Genomic DNA, 20,325 nt, shown 5'->3' with positions numbered 1-20,325 from the left:
GTAAATTTTCTCAGAAGCAAATGAACTAAATAGTGACCGAAATAGATTTATAAGAGGTCTTTTGGGGTGATTTTAAGCAACTTTTTTAGAGCAAAACCGTCGTTTTATCCTTTTGACTGATGTATTAATCGAAACAACAGCTCGAAGTCTATCGTCTAATATTCTGCAGAAAATAAGTACTTTATAACTTAAGTTTGTTTCAAACATATAAACGAATTATCGACACAAAAAGATTTACATAGTTTTGAATGGATTTTTTTTCGAAAAATTAAATTTTTAAATTGCGGACAAATCACCAGAAAAATCACATCTTGTAAGGATCAAGCAAACTACTTGTATTGTGGTTTTGCATAGTTACGAATTTTTCAAATTTGTAGGCTTTTAAAATTTCGTTTTTTGAATTCTACAATTCTGTAATTTTACATTTTTTATTTAGCTCTATTAGGATTTACAGGTCTGCTTTCTTCTATTGGTAGCGTGACATTAACTGGTTTTTACAAATCTTATCATTTCTTAAAACGATATTAATTTATTACTGCATTTTAGATAAAAGTAAAGACCTAAAAAACAAAAAAAAAAGGAAGAAAATAAAAATCATTTAAAAATGTCTTGAGTTATTGTTTTTGAGTTGTTTTTTTCCTATCAAATTCAGTTTTAAATTTTAATTCTTTCAGTTACAACCGTTGAACGTTGGTCAAAAGTTACTACATATGTGCATTTCGTCCGTTAATTTTCGAATAAAACGCTTCAAAACCGTGGACCGTTCACAGTGGTGAGCGAATAAGTCGTTTGTTTTATTTTTTATCTATTATCTTAGGGGATAATTCACGAAACTAGATAAGGTCGGGTAAGTTTACCCTCACTACGTTTGGCAGACACACGAACAGGCTCAGCATACACAGCTTCATTTTTACTCTTTATGACATAATATACTATTAAAAAATACATTTGAAAAAAAATTTTGATTAAGGTTCGGTTGGTGACAAAAGACAAAATTTCAATTCAAATAATCACCGACGTTTTCTGCTTATTTTTGCATAATTAGGTATTACAACGTTTACCTTAACCTTGACCTTAACTTTAACCTTAACCTTACCTCTACCATTATGATTGTCATTTATACTATTTGGATGAATTAACAACACAATTCACATATTTGCACACTTAGTGCCTCAATTAACACCACCAGTTTTAATACCATTCATAGTATGTATTGAAACAATCAGAAATGTAATTCGACCAGGAACACTTGCAATCCGACTTTCAGCAAACCTAATCGCTGGTCATTTACTAATAACTCTCCTAGGAAACACTGGTTCTTTCATTATTTATTATCTCTAAATTCACATTTTCGTGATCATGATGATCAACATTGAGATGTTGATTTAACGTTTGAGTGTCGGCATAATAACATAGCCAACATAACCAAAAAAAGTTACTGTTTTGCGTGCTATAATAAAAACAATTGTCTTTGTTGTAAAACGCGTTTGCGATTCACAATGAAAGTATTGTTAACGCAAAGTAGAGCCGCGAGATTTATAATGGATGAGAGCCTTAATGGCTTTATAAAGAAGGTTTTTATACTATTTTTCATAATTTGTTCTTGTAACTGAGCTATTTTTGCTATTTCCTCCGCCTCCAAAGAAACCCGAGGTAATCTCAGATGAGCAACAACAAGCGGTACCTAATGATGTCGAAGAAAACCAACAAGGTTGGGGAACTTGAGGAACCGTCAACTTCGCGAGGAGTGTCGAGAAGCGGCCACCGTTAGTTAGATACGTGGACCCTAACGGTGAGTAAATTATGATTGTGATGATCTTTTGAGACATTTCAAACATTTGTAGTGTATGAAAGCAAAGTACAGAAATTATAGTAGACTCAAAAAAAACACCAATTTTATAACTGACTCATAAATGTTTCACATACTTTTTTGCACGATCGGGCATTTTTGCATATTTACGAGGTTGCTAGGAAGGCAGTAGAATAAATTTACCGACGACTGATCGGTAACTATTTTTGTTTGTCATGGGCGGTAAATGCAAGGCTAAGTTGATTAAGAAATTATTGTTTATTTGTATTAATGTTGAAAGTACAATTATTATAAACAACAGGGACGTTACTTGTATTACAATTAGTATTACTTAAACAATAAGCACTAGAAGTAGAAGGTACCGTAAGGAGTGAAGAAACATTTGTTGAAATATCAACAGAATTTGATGTGCTTTGGGGAATTTCTCTGATGTTCTTATAGCTCTCGTCGTGCAAAATTTTTTCGGCACATTCGATTTTGTTTTGTAGAGAATCCTCAACATATGATTCTGCCACCTTCGTCGATTGCCATCCTCCGTGACGTTTTAGTCCTAAAACCTCTGTGTCTTTATTAGCTAGAAGTGTTGCCGAGCTTCGTCGAAATGCATGACCAGTGTAAAGAGAAGAATCTTTCAGATTTAAATATTTTGTAACTTTTGATGGCCATCTACCAATGGTATTTCTTCCAACAACTTGCTTGTAGCACTTTCCGTTGGAGAATTTCATGAAGAATCTGTCACAAGCAGCATTCTTTGGGCGAAGACGAGCATATTTACGATAAATTTCGAGATAGTCGATTATTTCATCTTTACTATTGGTAACTGTAAAGCATCTTGAAGTGTTTGTCTTAGTGAAAGGTATTTTAACTATAATTAACAATCCTTGATCTTCTATATCCGTAACTCTTAAGTTGTAAAGCTCTTCTCGTCTACAAGCACCCGCAATCCCAAAAATCATGGCGACCTAATAAAACAAATTATTTAAAAATAGATATTTAATAATGAAATCACAACTAACCTTTAGAATTAAATATTCGTTATCTGGTGCTTCAGTCAAAAATTAAAAGATCTTCTTTAGTGAAGATTTTCGAATTTTTTGATTTCCACCCAGATGTCTTTCTCTTAAGAAAGGCAATTAATGTCGCATACTTCGAAATATCGATAGAATTATTGAGGAAAATCGTACATTTCAGCATCGAATATTCCGACCACAAACTGCCTGGAGATTTTAGCTTTTCATTGCGATAAACGAAATAGGCCAGCAGCACTTTTTCATTAAACACATTTAGCTTCTTTTTGTTGCACCACTGCTTGAAGTTATCGTAAGTATTTTGATAACGATCTTTAGACTTTTCTGGGATCACCGCACTGCAACCAATCTTCCATGCAGCTTCTAATTCAATGTTTTCGTTGTTTTCACTTTCACTTTCACTCATTATTGAAGCAGGAGATAATATAATTAGATTTTTTGAAGCAAACGACGCCGAAACCAGCAAAAATTTAATATGGCGGAGCTTGTTTGAAATCAAAATTGTATATCCATAACAACGAATCAAAGGCAACTTTTAAAAGCTGCAATGCCATTTTTTTTTCACCAATTTTATTATTTAAAACAATGCAAATTAATGCCCTCGTGCAAAAAACGTCATAAGCATCACGAGCGTTAGGTGCGTCCGATTTCGGACAACACATTTGCCCTCAATTTGCCCTCAATCGGTAAAACGCACCTACCGCTCTTAATGCTTAAATAACTATTAAGTTACCTAAGGAAAGTGTTAAAAATCCAGTCGATACCTCTCAGGGTAGAAATTATCAATTTCTTTAATTTTTCTCGCACAAAGTAAAATTCAAGTCGAATTTCAAGCTTTGAAATTGTACTTTTGACATTAGATTTTGAAACGCCCATTGAATTACCACTATTGCCAACTATCACGTTTAGGAAGTTTTGTATTTTTCAACCTTAGTAACTATTTTAAGTTTTTCTTCAGATTTTTAGCGTAGTTCTTGGGTTCCTTTTTGTCAGTTTCTAAAAATCTGATGGTTTGAAAACCTAAAGAGAGTTTAAAAATTCAAAAAATTCAAATTTTAAGGACTAAATTAAAATGCAGACAAAAAATAAGCCAAGAAAACGGAAAAGCGAGAAAAACATAACACGACATTCGGTAATATTTCCCATGCATTGCACAAAGAAAGAACCTTTAATTATAAATGAATTTCTTACATTTCTAGAGAAATTTTTATCATTTTTACGGCAAGTTTGTGCCACAATGGCTTCGTTTAGTCTACTGCTCTTAACCACCTGCAACACATTTCAACACTATTCCTGTTGTAACGACGACATCTTTGTCGATTTTACAGTAAATTCCGTGGACACTCAAAACCCGTTGACAGTTTGGAAATCAAAAATTGTCAGTGTTGCTCTAAACTTCACAGACTTTGTCATTCGAGACCAAAACATACCAAAACTGTGTTGCAACATTTTTGAAACCACTAAAATTTTCAATCTTTATATTGTAAATTGTCAAGTCAAAGAGCTGGAAATTGAATGCTTGTCAAAAAAATTTATGCACATCGAAAATGATTTGATTATACAATTCAATGACATTGGGACAATTAGAAGATGTACTTTTTGTAACCTAAAACTGACAAAGATTGACTTAGAAGAGAACAAAATAAAAGTTCTGGAAAAAGAAGCTTTTTTCAATTTGACCAAGCTGACTTTTCTTCAGTTGGGCAAAAACGAACTTGTGATGGTAAATCCGGAAGCTTTTGTCAATTTACCGGTTTTGGCGGTTTTCGATGTGATGTCAAACCGAATAAAGCTTCTTTCTACAAGAGGGCGTTTTTGCCTTTCTTCAAAGCAAAAGAATTTCGTTAACTATTATTTGTAACGAAATTTCAGCAGTTAATATTCGTGTTTTTGATGGTGTTCCTATCAACAAATCAATTGATTTATTCGATTTGACTGGGAATCAAATAAAACTGTTACCACGTGGGGTTTTTGATAATCATAATTTTGAAATAGTTAGTTTGTTTGATAATCCGATAATTTATATTTCGCACGAGTTTTGCTCCGAGAATTGCAGTATTTATTTGCTTCAAATTGACTGTGATAGTTTGGAATCTGATTTTATTTTTCAATGGGCGGATTCGAAGACAATATTGATGACAAGAGAGTGTCCTCAGTTTAATGCGACTGTTCAGTTTCCGTCTGCACCAAAAGCTTGCAGAGTTGAATCTAATACAAGAAGTTCTTTTTTTGTGGTCTTAGTTGTGGTCTCTCTACATGTTTTTAGTAACTAAAACTATATTTTAGAAAATAAAGTTTGTTTTTGGACCATTCCAGGATATTGAAATTCTGTAACAGTTTTTTATTGTTTGTCGTAGAAAAATTCTATTGTTTTCAAACACGCTTAGAATGACCATTTTGCACTTCGTGAAGCAAATCATTGGAGTATAAGTCATTCTAAACGCTATACATGTAGACATACTATTTTGCTACAACAAATATCTTTCAATATCATTAAGGAGTAAATAAATAGATAGCCCACTCTATAGTAAATTTTCGGAAATGACGCGCGGAGGCAACATCTATAAAGCAGTCACAGAAGTTTTACTTATTCCCGAAGACACAAACCAGCTACCTTAGTTAAGACACGAACCACTGTGAGTGTTTTTCCACTGGTTGTAATAATTTAATTTCAATTGAAAACCCTATTTCAGTGTAACATATTTATTATACAATTATACATAAAGACATAAATAAGAATAAATAAATAATAATAAATACATACCCAACATATAAATACACATTACAACGATTCATAAGCATACCTATTTTTTTGTAGTACTCGTACTCGTATGTTTCAATGACGATTGCAGAAGCAAAATTTCGCAAGAGTGTCCCCAAACATTGATGTTTAAGATGTTGGAATGTTTTCACTTAAAAAGAGCTGAATTTTGAATGTTCCACATACTCTTCATAAAGCTTTCTTAAATTGTGTTGAACTTTTAATTATGGTTGTTGCATCTTTTCTATTGTATCTAAAATACAATTATTTGTAATATTTACTAAAGTTTTACAATGTTAAATTTACCAAATAATTTTTAAATAAAAATAAAAGTGTTGCAAGTTGATACTTCTATGGTAAAAAATGAGAATAACTGGTCTCTTTATTAGACTCCAGTGTAAATAATTCTACAAATTAATAAATAAATGAAATCTGTATATACATTTTAGATAAATAATACTCACCGATCTTGGCTTGGTATTAAATATGGTCCTTCCTGAGCTAATTATTAAATAAATTCAGTTCTATTGCAACAACAAAACAAGATGACCAGTGTAACTTTAACCGTTCGTAATAAACTTCAACACTACAACTGAAGAAAACTCGAGAAAAAACTAAAAATTTAAAATTCAACACAACACATGTTAAAACTTTCCGTTGAACAAAACATTAACATTGTATTTGTTTCTCTTTTTGAAATATATGCATCCTCGTCAATTAAGGTAATTAGAAATCTGTATTCTTTTATCATCAAAATTGCAAAACTTATGTGACTTAACCACAGAGTCCACAAGGTACAATTGCGTCCAAAAATAATGCACCATGGTACGAACAGAATATGCACCCAACAATACATTTTACCCCTAGAACTTTTGGGTTTGTCTGCTTGAGATCTGAGCGGTCAGTTTTCGTACAGAGGTGCGTCAGGCAACCAAATTTTATTTACAACTCACTCGACAACTCATGCAGATTGAGTCGACAAAACGACATGGTTTGAGAAATATTGAAAGAAATTTAGAATCAATGTTTGTATTCCTAATCAATGACCCCGATCCTTCTATGAGTTGATTGCAATTAAGTTTGATTGCTGACATTTGATGGAATTAAATATTAATTTTAATTATAGATGTAATTTTAATTTTAATTTATTTCTTAAAATTATTGATAATTCTAACGTTCATTTTTCTTTATACAATTCACTTTCATTGTTAAAAAAGTAAATTTTAGAACAATCGATTTTTAATTCTGATCAATAGTAAGTAACTAAGTATAGGCCGGTTTAATTAAAATTAATTAAGCTTGCAATTTACTTTTAATTTACTGATAAAAAAACATAGTTACAATTGAAAAAAATGACATGCGAATTTTATCAACAAGTGTCACCATTTTGAAAAAGTTGTTGCTGAAGTCGTAATTATGGACCTGGAAAATTGTGATAATACCCTACCGGCTGCAGTGGTCCAAAGCGCAAACGATGCATGTTCAAGTTTATTACCGAGTAAAAGTCGGGATGTTTACGAAAAGACTTACAATGAATTTTGTGATGTCAAAATGTCAAAATTACAAAAAGAGCTACATAATGAAAAAGAGAGCGTTAATGACACCCATTAATATCGACATTAATAAGAGGTCAACGATAAAATAATGTTAAATATTTCATTTTATTCTAAATTGTAAAGAGTAAGAGTATCACTTTTGCAGTAGATTGTATAAAGTCACATTTAACAATCCTAGTGCTGTTAAAAATTTGGAAACAATATTAGTGTTGGTAAATGCGTTTTTTTGCAATTTCTTGATTTTGCCCACCTGTTTACATCTACCTAGTTATAGCCAACTAGCATTCATAATTTTTAAAGCATTAATTTATACATTTTCTCGAGTTTTAGTTTTTCAAACATAGTTTTTCAGATGTAAAAACCCCAATAACGTTATATGGTTTCGTAAAAATCTTTGATCAAAATCAAAAATTTAATTTTGTTTCTGTAAACCGGGTTTATAATTTTTTTAATTATTTGTCATTGTTTGAGACCTAAGAAACTCATTTTTTTTCATTTTTCTTACTAGTAATTAACTTATGTTTTCTACTATCTAGTAAGTGAAAAAGTTACAAAACAATGAGAGCAAGTTATTTGACATGTCAAAATTGACAATAATATTTTTATTTAATTTAAGCGAAATTTGAAAAACTTCATACTGCACTTTTAAGATAATCTAAATTTTAATCATTCTGCAAATTCCAGTGTCTGTGTTTTAGATTCTAATAATCGTTATAAAACGATTAGATTAATATTAAAAATAGCAAATCGTCGGCTTAAGGCGTCCATTTTAAATTTTTTTGACGGAGGCCGATAAATCTTTATTTTTTGGAAAAGCTATATGTACATGTATAAAACTCATTCTCAGTTGGCTTTAAAATTTCAAGTCATCTCTTTGATTGAAGAAACAGACTTTTGTTTCTGTCAATTAATTTGACTCTGTCAAACTGAATATTTTGTGAAAATTTTAATGGACGAATTTGGCAATGCTGTCATATCGGCAAAAAGTTCTCTTTTGAAAAACTAATCACAACATGGACTTTAATCTAAAAGATAAAAATTTTTAAAGTTAGTTTGCACTTTTTGGACACCACAAGTCGTTAATTAACATTAACATAGTTCTTAGTTTTTACATTTTTAAGGCGTTCTGACGCCAAAACTATCAGTGATTAAAAACAATTCTTTACGTCAGCTTCTAGAACTTAGTCAACTATGAACGTATGCAAATTTTCAAAATTTTATCTTTAAAATTAAAGGCGATTTTGGGGGTAGACACAAGTGTTGCCAGACCCTGTATATACATTTATACAGTAGAATCTCGCTAATCCGCGTTCCGCTAGACTCTCCGCGAAGTCGGGGGAGAAACAATATTTTCGTGGAATTCCTAGATCAAAATTTCTCGAAATTTAAAATAAAGGAAACCTCGTCCATTTAAAAGGTGTTTTAATTTGGTATTTTAACTTGGTCCAGAGTGGACGTATTTTTTACTCTTTTTGATCAATTTGGTCAAAATATGTATGGCAACACGAAGGAATAACATTTTTGTAATGTTATTGTATAACTTTTTATGTATAATTTACTTTTAACTATAAAAAACACGTGCTTAATTGTAATCTTCGGTTAAGTAAATGAAAAAGTTACAAAACAATGAAAGCAAGTTATTTGACATGTCAAAATTCACAATAATATTTTTATTTAATTTAAGCGAAATTTGAAAAACTTCATACTGCACTTTTAAGATAATCTAAATTTTAATCATTCGTCAACTCTATTATTACAAGTCCACATTAGATCAAAACAAAACTCAACTTCACACGTTGAGTAATCTACTATATTTGTCTGTATGTCCTAAAACTTTATTTCCAAATATTTTTTTCCTAATTCCAGTAAAATGCTGTATACTTTTCCAAGTTGAGACTCGTTATTATTAACAATTACCGCAAACATTAGCAGTGGTTTCGAGGTTGTAAAGAACCCTGTCATAAATTAGTTCTTAGGTAGTCCGAGAGGTCTCAAACCAGGACCGGGCCGCAATTTTTTTTTGCTTTTCTCCTTTCATTTTAAAATTTAGTAAATATAATAAATCCCTGATTGGTATAATTTGTATATTAAAACAAAAAACAAACAATTGAAACAATTAATCGGAATCATAATCACTCACAGACTCATCGCTATCTTCTTCTAAATTAATTACCAAAGATCTAAAATTTGGCGACACAAAAGTATTCTCTACATCGACAACATGCCTGATTAAATTATAATCTGTATAAAATCTTTTTTTCCAAATTTTTCACCAAATGTTGCCCTTGTGCTTGGCTACAGAAATTGAAATAAACTAACTCTTGTGATAGTACAGTTTCAGATACAGAAAATTGTTGGATCAAATCTTGGTGTTGACAAAAATTTTTTTATCAAAAATACAATTTACATATTTCCAAACACCAAATTTCGTCAAAATGTTGACGCGTGTTTTGATAGCCATCCTACCATTATCAGAGCGATGATTAAACAGTTTAATCTAATTTAAAACTAATTTTATCCTTATCCAATATACAGCATCATTACGTTAATTATCAAACTTTTGTCAAATTATCATTGGACACGTCAACAGCATTTAAATCATGACAAAAAAAGTTTTGATCGAATTGGCTTATGATAGGTATGTATGGTTTACTATTACGAACAGAATTGGCACCAATAGCACTGTTGTGTCCGGTGCGGTCCTGGTCGAACCCTAGTGATGAGTTGCAACCACAATTTATGGTCTGCATTGTAGAGCCATTTAACTTTTACACAAAGACGTACCTCATAAAAACGAGTCTCAACTTGGAAAAGTATAATTTATTGGAGATCAATTCTGGTCATCAGACAAGACCCACCAACTTGAGGGTGATTATGTTTATAGGGTCTTGCGGTCAGTTTGGTGGAAACTGTTTAAAAAGTTACAGTTATAAACGCATCACAGTATTTATACGTTTCTTTTACCATCACAGCACAGCAAAATAAGATCTAAATAATTTTACAACAGAGTTTTTGCAAACATTGAAAAATTACCATTTTATGACTACCCAGATGAGCTGGGACTTATACCTGCCCCGGCGAGCCCCTCAAAATGTTTTCCCATGCTGTTTGAAAATAAGCAATGAGATGGTGCATTATTTTTGGACGCAATTGTACCACAAGGGTCTATAGAGTGACGCTCCCGTACGGGCAGTACCACCCGGGTAACGGAAGAGTATACATCATTGATTGGCAAATTTGTTAATAAATCCATTATTCTAATTTTTGGTGCCGTTCTTTGAGGCCTACAAGAAAATCCGTTACAGTGCAGCGGCAGGATTCACTACGTGTCTTGACGCCACTTTTCGGCCAGTTTTTCACAACTTTTTGAGACAACGCCCAGTAAATTTTAGCTATTGTGCTAAATTATTACTCAGCTTTATTTTGAGGGACGAACCTCAACATTTCCTTGAGGAACGAACCTCAAAAATTGACTCTTTTGAGGACCTAACCTTAAAATTTCCTTGAGGAACGAACCTTAAGAATTGACCGTTTTGAGGAACGAACCTCAAGACCTGACTGTGAGGAATGAACCTCGGCCGTCTTGCAGAACGAATTTCAAGATCTGACCCTTTTTGAGAAATGAACCTCGACCGTACGAACCTCAAAACTGACCCTTTTGAGAAACGAACCTCAACAATTGATCATTTTAAGGAACGAACCTTAATTAGAATTTTGTTGAGAATATGGGCAAGCATAAAAAGCGTCACATGGACTCATCCAGTTCAACCGATTGTGAGTCAAGTAATGAAGGGCATAGAACGCACCAAAACAAGAGACTTCGACAAGAAAGGCATACAGAAAGTAATTTTCCGAGGTCCAAGGTCGTGGTGCCTAGATCTTCTCGCAGCGATTGCGAAAGAATAAGAGAACTCGAAGAAGTTGTCGACAGATTGTCAAGAGCAAGTAACCCTTCGACAATCTCGCATAGAATGACCTTCGATGCCATTCCTGAGTTTGACCCAGCAATCAAGGCAATGACCATTACTAAATTGAACAGCTTGGGCGAATAAATGACTGGTCTGAACTCATCATGATACAACACATGCAGAGTTGTCTGAAAGGCGTTGCAAGAAACTGGTACGACAACCTAACCACATACGATCATACTTGGGAAGAATGGAAAGTCTTACTGACGAGAACTTTTCCTCAGCACAAAGATTTTGCTCATTTGCTTCGAGCTATGATGGACAGAATTAAAAGACATGACGAGTCGTGGCCAAACTATTTCTTTGAAAAAATTCGACTGATTAGATCATGCCAAATTTCTGATGTTAACGCCATATCATGTATCATTGACGGTATTGATGATACCATGATAAAAACAGGCGCCAGAGCGGGACGATACAGCAGTCCGGAGTTACTGTATTCAGAGTTCCTTGCAGCTGTTCCATCCACTGAAAGATCCGATCGTTACAAATCAGATTTGAGAGGTAGTCTAACCCAAAGGTTATTCCGTAACACACAGAAGTTTTCGAGGGACAGAGTCTCAGCCTTTTATAAGTCTGGAGCTTAGAACAGAGCAGACAACAAAACCTCAGGCAGAACTGTCAGATGCTTCAATTGTGGCGACGTTGGTTACGTGGCTCATCGCTGTTCAAAACCAAAGAACGTTTATGAAATAAGGCAATTCATTGGACTCGCCGGGTATTTTAGAAGATATGTCAAGAACTTTGCTCAAATTGCAAAACCCCTGACAAAACTCACTCGAAAGGACGAAAGGAGATTCACTTAAATGACGATCGTCCGGTGACATATCGCCAGTCCAATTCTACTTGTAAAGAAGAAGTCCGGAGAATCACGGCTATGTGTTGACTATCGAGCTTTAAACGCAAAAACAATCAAGGACTGTTTTCCACTGCCAAGGACGGACGAACATCTGGACCGTCTCTCTGGAAGTCGATATTTCGCAAGTTTGGACTTAGCATCTGGTTACCATCAGATTCCAACTGCGGCAGATTCCATCAAGAAAACGGCCTTCATTACACTCGATGGTCATTATGAATATCTGAGAATGCCATTTGGCCTAGTTAACGCTAAGACCGTCAATAAAGTCTTAGGTCCATTACGATACACCCAAGCTTTGGCCTACATGGACGATGTGCTGATACCATCAAAAGATTTTAACAGCGGTCTTGAAGCATTGGAGAATGTTCTTGAGGCATTTGGAAACTTTGGTCTGACACTCAAGTTATCAAAGTGCTTCTTCTTCCAAAGAACATTTGAGTATCTGGGACACGAAGTAAGTTAAGATGGAGTCAAGCCCGGAACGAGAAAGATTAAGGCCGTGAAACAGTTTCCGAAACCAAAGAACGCTCATGAAATAAGGCAATTCATTGGGCTCGCCGGGTATTTTAGAAGATATGTCAAGAACTTCGCACAAATTGCAAGACCCCTGACAAAACTCACTCGAAAGGACGTAACTTTTGAGTGGGCAGAAGAACAAAAGAGAGCATTTGAAGAACTCAAGAAGCGGTTAATTGACCGGCCGATATTAGCTTTGTACAACCCGAAATCAGCAGAAACTGAAGTAAACACGGACGCCTCCAAATGGGGAATAGGTGGAATCCTTACAAAGTCCTGACAAAGTTAACCTCCACCCATTTTAATACTACAGTCGACAGACGACGAAAGAAGAACAACGATACCATTCTTATGAACTGGAAACACTGGCGGTAGTGTACAGCTTGAAGCAATTCCGAGTCTACTTGTTGGAATTAAGATTTGTAGTCGTCGACTGTAATGCTCTCAGAACGACTTTTGCAAAACGAGACCTCTTACCACGAGTAGGAAGATGGTGGTTAGAAATTCAAGAAGATGACTTCTCTGTTGAATACAGACCAGGGACTAAAATGTGTCATGTAGACGCTCTCAGCCGAATCGCACTTGATGATCGAGTAGAAATTGCTTACGTCGGGATTGATATCTCCGACTCAGACTGGATACTGTCTACACTGTTAACTGACGAGACATGCAAGTATCTCAATGAGGTAATGAGGAGGAAACCGGTAGATAAAGGAGAAGCAAACATTCATTAAAAAAGTTTTTCGCTACATGGCACGAATAAGTAAAAAATATTTTTTTTATGTTCCTTCTGATTCAGTTACAGTAATGGCTTCCGTCAAGTTCTTCTTGCAAATATGGTCGTTCAGTAGCTTTATAATTTTTGTTATAACAATAATTAGTACACTTTAATATGCTTCACAATGAAATTGATTTATACCATTTTTATAAATTCTGTATAAAGGCCGTCTGACACGGTCCACAATTATGAACGAAAATGTGAACAGAATTTGGGATTTATTTCTGATTTAAAAAATGAATAGTATTTTTGAAGATATTTTGTGCACCTGTATGACACGACTTCCAAATTCTGTGCATATTTCTGTTTTTGCGCTTGCGCATTCGAAAATATTTTGACGTTTAACTTAGGGATTTTGTTTTTGCTCAGAAAACAAGTGCATCAATTCCTAACAATTTAAAACCATAAAAGTGTAGCGTTATATTTCATTAATTGTTCCATATATAATAAGATATGGACAACGAGTTGTTTTACTCTTCGGCGATTATAATATCAATTGTGTAAATTTCCGTCGTTTGCTAAAGTTAAAACAAAAGAGAAAACAAAAGCGACGACTTTGATGTAGACGATGGTTACAACGACGTCACCAAGGAAAAGATGTTTTAACTTTATTAAACAAAGAGCTGTTGGTGGAAGATCCGAATTCGTACAAAAATTTTCTTCGCTTAACAAACGGTCAATTTGAATATCTGCTGAAGTTCATAGAACCCCATATATCAAAGCAAGATACTTTAATGCTGGATGTATACTTTTTGTATACATTCAGAAAATTGGTCCTCAAAGCACCTGTCTTTATTTCTTGGGTGGTAATATTTGGCCGCAATGGTCTTAATGACGCTTGAATTTTTTCAAGTGCTGCTTGCCGAGCATGCAGATTTTTGTTTCAGCGGCGTCTTTACGGCGTACAAAAATGTATGTTTTTGATATTCTTCAATTAGAAGAGTAACTTGATCTCTAGACCACGACATTATTATTTGAGCACAACCTTAGAAGCACAACACACGTTAGTTGACTTTAAGCGCAATGACTCAACTTCATGCGCAACTTTCCCGCGCACTTTCTGTACAGAATTCTGGAAGAATTTAGAACATGTTCTAAAAATTTTTATTCACACAGAATTATGTGCAAAATTGTGTGCAAAGTGTGTATGACACGATGAAGATTTCTGGACATAATTTTTCAGACTAAATTCTGTGCATAATTGTGGACCGTGTCAGACGGCCTTAAGATTGTAATACAGCAACTCTTTTTTATAAGATATATTTAACAGCATGTTTAAAGCGTTTTTTAACAAACATGTTATAATCAAGTAAAAAAATGTGTTTTTAACCAACTATTACAAAACATTTTCATACTTATACTTTAATTGCTTTATTCAGAAATTATTGACAGCATTTTATTATTATATTATTGTCATTTTGTAAAGCAGATAGTTGTGTGAGTTAAACTTCTGCTTCTTCAAATTTGCTTCTTTGCTTTGTGCTTTAGTATAAAATTGAAATCTCTCGGGCAGTTGTTGGCGATGGCACGTGCCTTTTTCCTGGACAAATAAGCGCGGCGCAGCATGTCGTTATTTTAAAATTGTAACCTCAAAACAGAAGACTGATGTTCAATTTGTTCTGATCTTTTGTGATACTTTACCTATAAAAATAGTGAATATTTTTAAGTATTTAGCAGTTTGCAGTTTAAATAGGTAAGATTTTATGTGAAGCATTAGAATATTTCATGGCTATGTTTAAAAATTTTTAGAAAACAAAATGTTCAAAATCGTTGAAACCGTTGATCGGGGAAATAAACTAAAATTGAGTGTGGTGCCACATCTTTGGAAGCAATCTGGTTTGCTATATTGGCCTCACAAAAACGTTGATAAATTAATCAATCTCGCTACCTCTAAACCTGCAGATGGCTGGTTTCAGATGCCCTGCAAAATAAAACGAAACTTTTTGCCTTCTTAGGAAGCATATAATGAACTATAGTCAGAATTTTATTACTTTGGTTTAACTCCGCTTACCTTTTGGGCCAATTGAATTTTAGCTGAAAGTCTGATTTACTCTGCAACATTTTGATAGTTCGTTGATATTTGCGAGAAGCCGAGGTAGAAATATCCAAACATTAGAAGACGAAACACGATCAAAATCGATGAAGGTTTCACGATTAATTGAATTCCCGCAAAACTCAAATCTTCTTGACACGTATGACACTGGAGTTGTCAAATTTTTTAATATGCTGGGTAAAGGAGGCTAGCCATTCCTTGATTCGACAAATTCAAATCGTCATTTGTCCATGTGGGCGGGGTTAAACCAAAGTTACAAAATTCCGACTATAGAAATAATGTTGCAACGCGGTGACACTGAAATGGAAGAAGAAGAAATAACAGAAAAAAGGAAGAAAAAAATTTGAAGGACTGCTAATAAAGATGTTAGTGACATTTTCAATTTTAACGAATTAGCACAGAAGTCTCTAGAGGTCAATGATGCTGGCGTAGTAGTGAGTATCTAATAATTATATTTTATAGAAAGATTTTCAAAATATTTCAATTTTTAGACAACCTGCCAACCTAATGTGAGTGCCTCCTAATTTATTTATTTCTGGATTTAACTCAGACGTTATTACACTTCCTTTTGAGGATAACACCATGAAGTTAGATGAAATCTTATGTAATCAAGCCACAATGGGCCCGTTCAGCGTTTTTTTTTTATTTCATAATTTGAAACTACTTTGCGTAAGTAACCGATTCCCAAAAAATTAAATTTTTTCAGCAATTCTTTCACCCTTAAAAAAAATCCCAAAAGTGTAGATTAGGGAAACGGGGCGTGGCTAGCCGTGACGTCACACCACGGTACTCGGCGCACTCCATACTGATGTCAGATTTGAGACATTTCAGCATTACTGATTCCAAATTACTGTTGTTTTAAATATCCGAGAGCCTAGCGTATTTTACATTATAATGTGAATTTAAAAAATGCCATACAAAAGATATGTAGTTTCCTAATGTAACTAGAAACACATCGGTAATAGCACCTGCTACACAATTTATCAGTCTTCTTCAAAATGAAAAAACAAGAATAACTTGTTAACGAGTTATGCGGCAAATTGATTTTGTTTCAAATAAAGGCAGTAGACTATTGTCACATTTTATTAATAGAAGAAGATATTGAAAATTATGTTCTTAAAGACGAAAAGTGGTAAAATCATAATGAAACCCGACGTTTTGCCACATAATATTTGACTGTCAAAAATGCAGATATATAACACTATTGAAAAAACTTTAGTCATTCTTAACGGCACAGGTGAAGTCGTAAATAAATACATACATTACATAAATACTCCTATCATTTTTGTTTCAAACTTGCCCAAGTATCTGTGATAGTGCATTACAAAAATAGCACTTTTTTTTCGGCAATATAATTTTCTTGTAGCTCGGAAATATCGGGCATCCAACATTTTTAGCACCGTTTTGGATGGCTTCATACCGGTATTTGATCAGACGAGCTTGTATAAAAAGTGATAACTGATAATGTCATTATCAGCACGCTGCCGAATTTATGAAAGTTGAGGAAATGGACTTGCAGGCTCCAAACTTTGCTCCTTTGACCCTGTTTTTTCCATAATGTTCATCCTAAATTCCACGATTTGTACACAGTATTATTTAGAACAGGAATTGATTAGTCCAAAAACGAAGGAAACCGAAGCTTCTTTGTAGGTCCAAAAAAGTACGACGATCATGAAAGAATGAGGATTTTTGGTGAAATAAGTAAAAATATTTTATAAATCAAAGTATACATGTATTGGATACTAATATATAAAATAAAAAATAGATTTTGGTAAATAATTTTAAAAACAAATTCCTGAGTGACAAAATTGAGTGACAGATTTACAGTTTCTCAATGTTAGACATAGAAAATCCAAAAATTATTATTTATTATCCGGCATTTTATAACTCATAAAGTGTTAAATACATAGAACATCTTATCAAAAATGTCACTTTCGGAAAAAGATTTTTCCGCTCCACCGCCGCCCTACTGTGCGTGTATCCCTAAAATATGAATACATACTCTCACTCGATTAGTTTTGTAGGCTTATTTTTATACCCAAAATTTTAAATTCCGATCATTTGTTGTTTTTGAGAAAATCACGTTGAACCATTCCGTATACAAATTAACTATTTTTTAATGTTTTTTTGAAAATTTTTGATAATAAATTGAGAAACTTCAAAAATTGTATTTGTATTTTTATTTATTTTTGTTCTTATACTTCAAGATAAATTTTTTTTTGCATAATTAAATATAAGCCGTTTAGGTGCTATGATTTTCGTTCACCCAGAACCATGCGAATTGCCCACTGCCCGCGCTAAATTAACCGTGGTGTGACGTCACACGACATATTCAGAACTTTCAAAATTCCCAGCCGTATAACTCCGGATCTAATTGATGAATGATTTTCAAAATTTCAGGAGGTCTTTAGGTCACCATTTGCTATCGAAACATACAGTTTTTTCTATTAATTTGAAATATGCTAAACGGGCCCATTATGAAACATTTAGCAAAAATAGAAACTTCTATTGATTCTTTAGCAAAAGATATTCGAAATAGTAAACAAAATGTAACGACGCCAGAAGATTCAATACCATTTAAAGCGCCTATTGATAACTTAGCTGATTTAGAGAATTTGGAGGCGTCTTTAAAAGCAAATGAAACCACTATTGATGAATTTGCTCAGAAAATGAAATTTATTTGTGGAGAAAATGGCAAAGCCAATGGGATTACTAGTGCATAAAAACTAATTGACACATTTTTCACAAGGAGATTTATCACCTGCATTTAAAACATTTAAAAATGTCATTTTATTGTTTTTTAAGATTATTAAAATTGCCGACATACATTTTACACTTGATGATTGTGAAATTTTTTTTAAAAACATAATTCGTAATTCTACAAAGAGGAATGAAAGTAAATTGCAACGTACTTCCAGCAAAAAAAATCGGCCAAATAAGTTAGATTATAAAATCAAAGGCAAACTCACAGCAAGCCAGGAAACTGACCCAGAAGAGAGAGATTTCATGGTTGAAGATACTGAAGCCGATTCAGAATAAAATATATAACGATTTGTGTGTTTAATTTTTATATTTATTTATATTTTTATATTTGTTTAAAATAAGTATTTGTGTTTGCATTTATGAATTAAAGTTATCTATGTATGTTTCAGAATAAAAAGTTTTAAATTTAAATGTTTTATTTGTCCTAAAAGTCATCCAATTTTGTTTTATAAATAATTATATGTAATGAAAGGTGAAAATAAAGGATATGGTAACATACATATGGTACATACATATGTATACATTTGGTTAAACGCGATGTTCACTTTTTTGCGGAATGCACCACTTCGTTTCACTTTGTTCCACATGAAATTTTGCATACTTGAATATATCCAGAGATATTTATGAATACTTCAATGAACATAAACTTACAACATAGTTTATGTGTCAATTATTAAAAATGGCGATGAAATAAACTGCAGAAAATATCTACAAAAAAACGTTTTATTGTAGTTGTCTAATTCAATAACATGACTTTTATATAACAACTTTATAGAAAATGTTTTGGAGATATTATTTATAAACTGTATTTATAAGAAACGTTTTAAGAACACGATTTATAGTGCACTTTTATTATAATTTCTTATAACTGTTTTTATAACAATTTATAAAATTTTAAAAAAATTGCACTGAAAAAAAGCTGTAAGAATGTTAATAAAGAATATTTATAAAAAAATACGAGTTATTTCATTACGAAAACTTTAATAAAGACCTTATAAAACAATTTGGTCTTTTAACTGAACAAAATTGTTACTTGGGGTTAAACGTTGGGTTATGGGGCAATTTAAAATTGGATTTATTTCTAATTATGGCTTGTCTCTAGGTAGCCTCCACCGTCACGTAAAATAGCGGCCGTACAATCTTTGTAGCGGTGGCCTGTACGGTGGCAACTGTTCTTGCAACGTTTTTTGACGTTACGGTGGTGGAATCTCTGCCGCAATTAGGATGCAATGCGTGTTATCTCATCAGTTTGACGTCTTTAGTAATTAATTAAATTCATTTAACAATAACTAATTCTTAAAAATTAAAATATCAACTTAATGTACAAACTGTAGTACCTTGGAAATGAAGCTTGAATAATTAAATAAGTGCAAAACTACCCAATTATAAATTATATTTGTTTCCATAAAGATTCTTTTAGAGAAAAAAATATTTATTTAAATAACGAAATAATTTTATTTACTATTAAAGAAATAAGTTGAAATTATAATAACAAGCACTTTCACGTTTACTACTTTATTGCAACAAGTATATTCGAGTGTCAAATAAGGGTGCTATAAATATAAAACTAGAGGGTTTTGCCACAATGTCTTCTTTTATATATTAAAATGTAATTAAACAACACTAAGGTGACCCAAAAATATTCTCTAAATTTAATTTCGTTGCACGGCAGGTGACGATGAATTAAAATTTAATAAGCACCTTCTTTTGGGCGCATTTTGAATAGGTCGGCCTCATTTGACCTTTCGGGTTCTTCTTCTGAAGATAACTTTTTTTCTAAATACACCAGTAAAGCAACGTCAAGTTCGTTCATGGTCGATCAACACACTAATGTCTTTATCCTGTACGTTTTCTAACTTTACACCCAAACCCACCGCTACGATCGGACGCTTTTTCTTGCCGCTATTATGACGTCATTGCCGTTATCTTACGGCCGCTACATTACGCCACCGTTTTCTTAGGAAACCATAGCTTTAATCTGCAGGGGCGCAGATTGTAGTAGCGTGGCCGACGGTGACAAACCTAAACGGAGCCCCTAACATACGAGCGCCCGAAATGGAAAGGGTACTGCTGACGGGACACGGGAAACGGGCAGTACCACCCGGATAACTGAAGAGTGTACATCATTCATTGGCAAATTCGTTAATAAATCCATTATTCTAATTTTTGGTGCCGTTCTTTGAGCCTACAAGAAAATCCGTTACATAAGTAAGTTTGAGTTAAACAATTATTA

The sequence above is a fragment of the Gnatocerus cornutus genome, chromosome 4 (assembly GCF_029298725.1).
Source record: "Gnatocerus cornutus isolate USDA-ARS CGAHR chromosome 4, icGnaCorn1.1, whole genome shotgun sequence".
Taxonomy (NCBI): Eukaryota; Metazoa; Arthropoda; class Insecta; order Coleoptera; family Tenebrionidae; genus Gnatocerus; species Gnatocerus cornutus.
The sequence above is the reverse complement of the archived record's forward strand: the minus strand, read 5'-3'. Positions refer to the sequence as shown.